The 10418-nt window shown below is 45.3% G+C and overlaps 1 pseudogene; it reads left to right on the top strand.

Moving 5' to 3' along the window:
- The first annotated feature begins 606 nt into the window (after positions 1-606).
- Positions 607-9029, top strand: LOC111541558 (annotated as a pseudogene).
- Positions 9030-10418: the final 1389 nt, after the last annotated feature.

Below are 10418 nucleotides of genomic sequence, written 5' to 3'. Positions count from 1 at the left end.
AAATCTATTCCCCCACCCCCACTTTTGTATTGCATCGTATACTGGTATTTGGGAGATAAAAGGTTTTGTCACACGAAAGGTCATATAATTCTACAGTGTCATTTTTTTTTCTTGGCAGGACTCTGTATGACTGAGGGCCTTAAGAGTCAAAAGATTTATAGTCAATTAATTGTTCTAGGCCAGATAAGAATGGATGTAGACAGGCATTCATTACTTCTGAAAATCATTATTTTACGTAAAGTTTTAAAAAACTGACAATACTGTGGCGCTGTGAAATCTATCATCATATTTCTGCTGAAACCAGATTTCCTTCAGGCTCCTTCTAGCTAGTGAAATGTTCTCCCTGGGGCCTGAAAGCTTAAGATAATGAATAAGTCCCCCCTTTTCAGGCCCAGTCCCAAGGTGCAAGACCACTTGCACAAGCAGTGAGTGTCAGCAAGACAGCAAAAGCAGGAAGAGAGTTGGCCAGAAGACTTGTACCCCCTGAAGATCAAGAGAGAGGCATAGCAGTTACATCAGACTGAGACACTTCCTGTTTACCGGAGACTGTAAAACCCCTGCCCCGTCCTCATTTGGGGGTGACACCATTTTAGGCCTCAGCCAGCCTGCACCCAGGCACTCATTAAAACAGCGTGTTGCTCCACACCGCCTTGTGTTGTTTGTTGGTGCACTCTTGGTGTTCGAACCAATACAAGAGCCTTGAGTCTGGTGCCAAAACCCAGGAAGGGTTCCAGTCTATGTCCCCGGTGGACTTACCCCTCCACCCCAGAGAGCAGGTCACAGCAGCCAGACAAAGGAAGCTCCTCAGTCGCCTCTCTGTGCATGCACATCGGTCTCGCCTACTGGTAAGTTTCCCCGGAGCCCGGTTAACAGGAAAAAATCCGCATGGTCTCTTTTGGTTTCTCTGGTTTGAAAATCCAATGTTGGTCCAAGAAAGTCCCCGGCAGGTGCCAGGCACTCGCTGATCATCTGGTTTTAGGGAGAGGCCTCTAAGTCATTTGATCCCTTTCTGGGAATGAAAAAGGCAGCGGTGACAATTGCTCCTTTTATTGTCTCCCTCTGGCTGTCCAGGACGGTTTCCTTTACCCCGTTCTCCCAAGCTGACCCTCTGTTATGGGAAATTCCCAGTCTTCCATTCCAAAGGACAGTCCTCTAGGCTGCCTCATCAAAAAACCTACAAACCTTAGGCCTCAGGCAAGATATCTGCCCTAAATGCCTTGTCTTTTTTTGTAATTCAGTCTGGACACAAAACAAATTGGATAACGGGTCCAAATGGCCTGCAAATGGAGCATTCGACTTTACAATTTTAACTGCTTTAAGCAATAATTGCTGATCGTTTGAGAAATGGGGAGGCCTTTTTGTCCAGGCCCTTTTGCACTCAGATCACAACGTGACCTCTGCAATTCTTGCTCACCTGTTCAAATCCTTCTCCATTCTTGCCACCCAGATCACTTTTCTCCTCCCGACCCCACCTCTTTTTCCTCCATCGATCCAGCAGACTGCTGCCTACCCCTCCCAACCCCTACCTCTCCTTCTCGACCATCTTCTTTAACCCCCCAGCCTCCTCTTTATCTTCTCAGCTGCTGTCTTCCCGGTAGCCATCTTCCCAGCTGCCATCTTCCCAGGCAGGAGTATCCACTTCTTTTTTCTACACCATCCCCTCCTCAGGACAATTCTAATATTGCCTGTACCCATTCTTCTCCCACACCACCCTCTCCTGAGGCTTGTAAACCCATCCTGCCACCTTCCCCCTCTATCTCTCCTCCACTGCCTGTTAATTCAACCCCACTTCTCCCTTTAAACCCTCAGCAAGAAGGACTTCCGGGTTCTTCCTTCTCTCCCACCCATACTCACTCACACGCCATCTTTGGCCCATGCTCTACCCTTACTTCAGTGCCTGTGCTACAGTGCCCCCTTTGGGAAGTAGCAGGAACTGAAAGTGTTGTTAAAGTTCATGTTCCCCTCTCCCTCACTGCTTGCTCTCAAATTAATGAAGGACTTGGTTCATTACCAGAAGACCCTACCTCTTACATTAGAAAGTTTCAGTACCTTACCCAGTCTTATGAACTAACCTGGCATGATCTCTATGTTATACTCTCTTCCACCCTCACCCCAGAAGACCTGGACCTTATCTGGACCCTAGCTCAGGCACATGCTGATACAATTCATCATGAAGCTCCTGCCCTACCTACTGGTGCAGAGGCAGTCTCCAACCAGTACCGCCACTGAGTTTATCAAGATGGAGCCCCTGGATGCCGCCATCGAGACCACATGATTGTGTGTCTCCTTGCAGGACTCAAAAAGGGTGCCCATAAAGCAGTCAACTATGAAAAACTTTCAGAAATCCCCCAACGTCCTGTCAAAAACCCAGCCCTTTTTCTCTCTAATTTAACTGAAGCCATAAGAAAGTACACCTACCTAGACTCAGCTAGCCCAGAAGGAACCACTGTGTTAAACCTTTGGTTCATCTCCCAATCCATATCCGATATTCAGTGCCAGCTTCAGAAGCTTGATGACGGCCCTCAAATCCCACAACGACACCTTCTGAATTCAGCCTTCAAATTGTTTAACAATCAGGATGAGGAAAGTAAAAGGCAAAAACAGGCAGATTTTCAAATGCTTGCCTCTGTCGTCAGGAGCCCTACATGGCCATGGGGCCACAGTTCCACACGGAAGCCTCCTATCAATCCATCTCCACCTGGCACCTGTTTCAAGTGTGGCAGTGAAGGCCACTGGTCCAAACAATGCTGAAACCCAGGTAAGCCCACCAGCCTGTGCCCCCTCTGCAGAGGACCCCACTGGAAGTCAGACTGTGAGCAGCCCCCACAAGGACCATCCCCATCCCTTCCTGAGCTGGCCAAAACCTACTCAGATCTCAGTGGCCTTGCCACTGAAGACTGATGGTGCCCTGGAATGGATGCTCCAGCAACTACCATCTCTTAATTTGAGCCAAGGATAAGCCTGATGGGGCAGGTAGGCCCGTATGTTTTTTGAATTAATACTGGGGCAACCTACTCTGTTTTATCTAATTTTTCAGGACCCACCCAGTCCTCCCAAGTCTCTGTTGTGGGAATTGAGGATCAGTCTCCAAACCCCGAGCCCCTCTCCACTTTTCTGCTCCCTGCACACCTTTTCTTTCACTCACTCTTTTTAAGTCCTGTCCTCATGCCCAACTCCACTCCTAGACAGAGACATCCTTTCAAAACTCCAGACTACTCTCCACTTCCACATTCCCCATAGTACCCAACGCATCCACCCAGACACCTCTGGTACTTACAGCTTTCTTCTACTCCAACCTCCCACCCTAAAACACGCAACATTTCCTCATCCCCTATCTGTACGTCACCCCACTATTTGGGATAATTCTACACTCTCAGTTGCAGAACATGACACCTCCATCCACATTACCCTTAAAGAGCCCACCCAGTTCCTATCACAGAAGCAGTATCCAATACCCCAAGCAGCTCCTGTAGGCCTAAAGTCTATCATTTCTCGCCTCTTCATCAGTGACTTACTCCGCCCAACAAGCTCCCCTTTTAACACACCAGTTCTACCTCTTAAAAAGTCCGATGGAACTTATCCCTTAGTCCAGGACCTCAGGCTCATTAACCAGGCTGTACTCCCAGTATGTCCCATAGATCCTAACTCATATACTTTACTTTCTGCAATTCCCTCTAACACCACCCATTTTTCTGTTCTAAAACTAAAGGATGCTTTTTTCACAATTCCTTTACACCCTGCTTCCCAAAACCTCTTTGCCTTTACGTGGGAAAACCGCACACCAACTTTTTGTGTCAGCTCACCTGGTGCATACTACCTTAAGGTTTTAGACATAAACCTTTTTGACATACTACCTTTTTGGACAGGCCCTTGTCCATGACCTCTGTACCTTATCCCTAAAACTGTCCACTCTCCTTCAATATGTTGATGATCTGCTCCTATGTAGCCCTCTCAAAAGGGCTGCAATGCCCATACTATCTCTCTTTTAAATTTCCTGACAGAGCGGGGGTACTGGGTCTCCCCTTAAAAGGCACAAATATGCACCACTTTAGTCACCTATCTAGCCCTAGCACTTACCCCATGAACCTGAGGGCTCACAACTGACCGCATATCCCTCCTCCAATCCTTCCTGCCTCCACAGACTAAACAAGAAATTCTCTCTTTTCTAGGACTAGCAGGATATTTTAGACTTCAGGTTCCCTCTTTTGCTTTATTTGCCAAACCGTTATACCAAGCCACTAAAGGGCCTCTCCAGGAGTCTTTAAACCCTGCACAGCCTGTTACCCAACCTTTCCATCTACTCCAGAAGGCTCTCACCTCAGCACCTGTCCTCACTCTCCCAGACCTCACCAAACGTTCCTCCCTTTATACTGATGAACAGCATGGAGATGCACTAGGTGTTCTAACTCAGTCTAAGGGACCCACCCTTCAGGTTGTTGCCTACCTCTCCAAACAATTCAAAGTCACAGTCTTCAGATGGCCTGCCTGCCTCCAAGCATTGGCGGCAGCTACTGTCCTCACCCTTGAAAGCCAAAAACTATCTCTTCATGCCAACCTAACAGTTTAGTCAACCCTTAACATCAAAGACATGCTAGCTCACCGCAGTGTACTAAGTCTCATCTCTGCCCCACGGCTCCTCCAGCTATATGCTCTGTTCATAGAAACCCCCCCCCCACATCACCGTGCTAACCAGTTCCCATCTAAACCCGGCCATAATCTTACCTGAAGCTACAACAGCCAAAGACCCTACATGCTTCTGTGTGAACAATGTTCAAACCTTTCTTATACCTTTTCCAAACCTAACAGACCAATCCCTTCCAGGTGCCTCTTTTACTTGGTTTGTAGATGGCAGTTCCTTCCTACATAAAGGATGCCAGCATGCTAGCTATTCTATAGTGTCACCCCTGACACTATTGAAGCCAAGCTGCTCCTCCTAGGCACCACCTCCCAAAAAGCTGAACTCATCACCCTCACTCAAGCTCTCACTCTAGCAGCCAGACAACAGATCAACATATATTCAAATTCTTGTTATGTGTTCCTCATAGTACACTCACACTTGTCCATCTGGAAAGAACAGGGTTTTCTAACTGCAAAAAACATTCCTGTCATAAATGGCTCTCTTGTCAGCAAACTACTTTAAGCTGCCAGGCTCCCACAGAAAGTTGCCATCATTCATTGCAGGGGTCACCAAACCCCAGACAATCCTATATTAGCTGGAAATGTGCTAGCAGATCATGTAGCCAAACAAGTAGTCCTACAATGCATGCAAGCCCAATTTCTGTCCCTGTCCTTGTTCTTTCCTCTTTATTCATCAGAAGAAAAGGAGGACTTCCAAGCCTAAAACATTCTAAAGCAAGGACCATGGCATGTCAAGGAAGGGTGCTTCATTATTCCTCACTCTCAAAGCCTTCCTCACTTCCAAAGCTTCAACTCTTTCCATGTTGGTTACAAACCTCTCTTGCAACTTCTCCACCATATTCTCACTTGTCCTTACCTTTCCAGCCGTGTTTGAGAAATTACCCAGTCCTGCTCTATCTGGCACTCAGTGTCACACAAGGGCTTTCTCTGGCCACTGCCTTTTCCTACCCACCAAGCCTGGGGCCAGGTATGGAGCAAGATTGGCAAGTATACTTCACTCACATGTGGCCTGATAAATGGCTCTACTATCTTCTAGTCTTTGTCTGTACTTTCTCTGGGTAGGTAGAAGCATTCCCAACAACTTCAGAAGGTGAAAATGTCATCACGCAATCTCTCATCATGCATATAATTCCCCATTTTGGTCTCCCAACATCCATCCAGTCTGATAACAGGCCCACCTTCATCAGCCAAATTACCCAAGGTGTCTCTACATCCTAAGGTATAAAATGGGTTCTCCACATACCCTACAGGCCTTGATCTTCAGGCAAAGCTGAAAAAATTAACTGTCCTTAAAGTCCAACTCACCAAGCTCACTCTAGAAACCTGCCAGTTGTGGACAAAAAAAAAAAAAAAAAATCTCTCTTTCACCCTCATGAGACTCTACTCAACACCAAAAGCATCCCTTTTTTAAAGTCCCTTTGAAATCATGTTTGGCCAGACTTTTTTCTTAGCGCCTCCACCCTTAGCAGATTCTGAGCCACTCGGGAATTACCTCCTCTCCTTAATGCAGACACAGTCTTTCATTCATGAAGCAACAAATGAGGCTGTGCCCCTCCCTGTCAACACCTTCTTGTCCTCTCAACATAACTGTCTTGCAGGACAGATGTGTTTATCTTTCAACCTGACCCTCACAAAAAGCTACAACTGAAGTGGACAGGCCCCTACACTGATACTCAGCACGCCAACTGCAGTGAGAGTCCAAGAACTCCCCCACTGGGTCCATCGCACATGGGTCAAGCTCATGCCCAAGGTTACTCCTTCCTCCAAAACATTCACAGCAGGCAACACCCTCAGAGTCCCTGTATATAACAACCTAAACAACAACAACAAAAGGATCCTTAAAGGTAGAAAGAAGCCAAAGATGGCAATAGGAAGAATGGCCTCCACAGCAGATCATCGAATATTACAGTCCTGCCACTGGGGCTGAGGATGGTTCATGGGGTTATTGCAACTGCCATATACATGCTAAATAGAAGAATTAGACTAAAGGTGATTCTGGAGATAATCACCAACCAAACCACCTCAGCCCTGGAAATGCTTGTGTAATAACGAAGCCAAATGCATGTGGCAATTTATCAAAACAGGCTGGCCCTAGACTACTTATTAGCAGAAGAAGGTGGGGCCTGTGGTAAGTTTCATATCTCCAATTGTTGTCTTAACATAGATGATAACAGAAAAAGCAGTACTAGAAATTGCTTTAAACATCAGAAAAGTAGCCCCTGTACCAGTCCAAACCTGGAAGGGATTGGACCCAACAAATCTTCTAGGAGGGTGGTTCTCTAAATTAGGAGGATTTAAAACGCTGGTCGGGACAGTAGTCTTCATCATTGGGTTCTTCCTGTTTCTCACCTGTGTTATCCTACTGGTAATAAAAGCCATTAAAATTCTTGTTGAAACTACAGTTAGCTGCCAGACAATCTAGATGATGTTCCTGCTACAACAACACAATGGATACCAACCCATCTCTCAAGAATACCCCAAAGTTAAGTTTTTCTTTTTCCAAGGTGCCCATGCCACTCTTATGTCACATTTAAAGTAGTGACAAAGTCATCCCTTTTCCCTTTTCAATAACCAAATAGACAGGAATGAAAGATTCTCCCTGGGGCCTGAAAGCTTAAGAGAATGAATAACTCCTCCCTTCTCAGGCCCAGTTCCAAGGTGCAAGACCACTTGTGCCAGCAGTGAGCATCAGCAAGATAGCAAAAGCAAGAAGAGAGTTGGCCAGAAGACACGTACCCCTGAAGATCAAGAGAGACTCCATTCGGGTACTGCGTAGCAGTTACATCAGACTGAGACACTTCCTGTTTACAGGAGACTATAAAACCCCTGCCCCATCCTCATTTGGGGGTGATGCCATTTTAGGCCTCAGTTCGCCTGCACCCAGATCCTCATTAAAACAGGATGTTGCTCCACACTACCTTGCATTGCTTGTTGGTGCACTCTTGGGGTTCAACCTGATACAAGAGCCCTGCAGCTAGTTCCTGGGTATGGAAGGGATACTAAGGCAGGTACATTTCTGGGAGACATGCTAGATGTGCCCTTGGGAAAATGTTTGCAATTCCTTTTCCAGAAAAAAAAAAAAAAAAAAAGTTTTGTTTTGTTGACTGAGCTGAGTAATGCCAGGCTAGTGGCTTCTTTTTTTCTTTTTCTTTCTTGAGACGGGATCACACTGTGTTGCCCAGACTGGAGTGCAGTGGTGCAATCATGGCCCACTACAGCCTCCTACTTCAGCCTCCCGAGTGGCTGGGACTGCAGGCATGTGCCACCACACTCGGCTAATTGTTTTTGTATTTTTTGTAGGGACAGGGTTTTGTCATGTTGTTCAAGCAGGTCTGGAACTCCTGGGCTCAAGTCATCCACTTTCTTTGGCCTCCCAAAGTGCTGGGATTACAGGCGTGAGCCACCATGCCTGGCTACTGGCTTCTTGTGACAAATGGTACCCTACAGCCCTGCAGGTCAGACTCTGCACAGCCCCCGTAACTTCACACCCTGGCTTTGTTCTTCATAGCAGAGTAGGGAGCAGGAAATAGCAGAACCCCAAGAATTAGGAGGGTGAAGTACTAATCCTGCTGTTCCCTCTGCACAAGGTCATCTTGGTTCTTTCTATTCTTTTGGCTTCTGTTTCCTCATATGGACAATGAGGATTGAAATTGATCTGTGGTTTTCAAACAGGGTTCCAGGGAAATCTGGCAGATGTACCTCAAGGGTGAGGGGGCCCCATACCCTTCCCTGTTTCATCTAAAAACAGAGAACTCCTTTCCCAGGTGGCTGCTGAAGATGGTGGAGGGGCAAGGCCTGGAGCTCGGTGGTCGAAGCCATCTCCTGGGCTTCCTGACTGCCATGGTGGCTAAGCTGGCTGGAAGGTGGTGGTCATATGCTGCAGGGGCATTAGCATTTCTGGCAATGTCTACAGAAACAAGTTGAAGTACCTGGCCTTCCTCTGCAAGAGGATGAACAGCAACCCTTCCTGAGGCATCTACCACTTCCTGGCCCCACCACTTCCTGGCCCCCAGCTGCATCTTCCAGCAGACTACGAGGCATGCTGCCTCACAAGACCAAGGAGGCCAGGCCTCCCTGGACTGCTTCAAGGTGTTTGACAGCATCCCAACACCCAATGACAAGAAAAAACAGGTGGTGGTTCCTGCTGCCCTCAAGGTCTTGCATCTGAAGACTACAAGAAAGTTTGCCTACCTGGGGCACCTGGATCAAGAGGTTGGCTGGAAGTGCCAGACAGTCACAGCCACCCTGAAGGAGAAGAGGAAGGAGAAGGCCAAGATCCACTACCAGAAAAAGAAACAGCTCATGAGGCTACGGAAACAGCCGAAAAGAACGTGGAGAAGAAAATTGACAAATATACAGAGGTTCTCAAGACCCACGGACTCCTGCTCTGAGTCCAATAAAGACTGTTTATTCCTCCAAAAATAAGTAACTCAATCAATAAAGCCGACAATAAAACCAAAAGGCAAAGTTGCAAGACCGACTTATTTTTAACGTTTATGTGTTGAGCTACTGTAAGCTTCATTTGTGTTACAGACTTATAGCAATTAGTTATATACAACATCAACATTGTTCTGAAAAATAATAGATAGATAGATTTATTTCCACAACTCATAATTGGGAGTATTATACCCAGGAGGCTTTGTTACAAGGTATTTTATCCTGTTAGGAAACATTTCCCTTTAATTTTATAGTAAGCAGAAAATCTTTATGGTTGGGGTGGATGCAAAAGTGACACATAATAGTTTAGAAGGCAACTAAAATTGTTTTACCAGCTGTTTAGGCATTTTTTTTAACACCTTTTTGATTTGGAGGGTTTGTTTGATCTTGACCCAATTTTATCCCTCAAAACGGGCTCTTACAATCTTATGTACCCACCTCTTCCACGATAGTACCTGGGCCTAGAGGGAGGCAATTTGTATAGTTTTGGCTGCAGAGCATCAGCAGTGAAACAGATCTGGGGTCAGCGGGATGCCAAACGAGGGAGATTCATATCTCTGGTTTTCAGAATACCATGATTTTGGTTTCCTTGGAAGTAAAACAAGGAGAGATAAATAACATTTATAGTTTGACAGTTATAAGAGTAATTCATATGTTAGAACAGAAAAAGAAAGTCATTTCATTAGAGCACCAATGACAAATACAAAGAAAAGTTATAATCTGGTACCTTCTAGAGGATTATTGTAGCCAAGAAAGAATGAATTAATCTGCACCTAAAAAGTTAAGGCTGAAATCTAATATTGAGTGTCATGCTTTTCCCTTAAAACAATTTTTTTTTAACTATTACTGAACTCATGCAGACAACTATACTGTTATAAAATTACAATCTAAATTTTGGAGAATTCAGAAAGGTTAATTAGCTAACAAAAACATACTTTACCCAAATAACTTAAAAAAAAAAAAAAAAAAAAGATTTTCCTGACCCTCCTTTAACCAGGGCAGCAGCTTTTAAGACAATATGTTTGTTTACCCTGGAAATGTTATTTACAAACCAAACAGATAGACAAATAGAATTTAGCAGCTTTTCAGAATTAGTCCTAGGAAAAAGACTCTCTACTTATTAGGTAGCAAGATTTATGTAAACCATTTTTTATTTGATCATGGAACTCTTTGGGAAACATTTTTTTCCATTAGTATAGGGGTAGCTTCAGTTAACATTTCATAGCAAGGTAGCAAATGCCTCATCAAGTAGAACTTATCTGGCTCAGTTGGTGTTATTGAAAAGTACTCATAGTTTTTGCCATCAGCCCCAATAAATGTGTTACACAAAAGGCTATGCAGTG

This window comes from Piliocolobus tephrosceles, chromosome 4 (assembly GCF_002776525.5).
Source record: "Piliocolobus tephrosceles isolate RC106 chromosome 4, ASM277652v3, whole genome shotgun sequence".
Lineage (NCBI taxonomy): Eukaryota > Metazoa > Chordata > Mammalia > Primates > Cercopithecidae > Piliocolobus > Piliocolobus tephrosceles.
The sequence above is the reverse complement of the archived record's forward strand: the minus strand, read 5'-3'. Positions and strand labels throughout refer to the sequence as shown.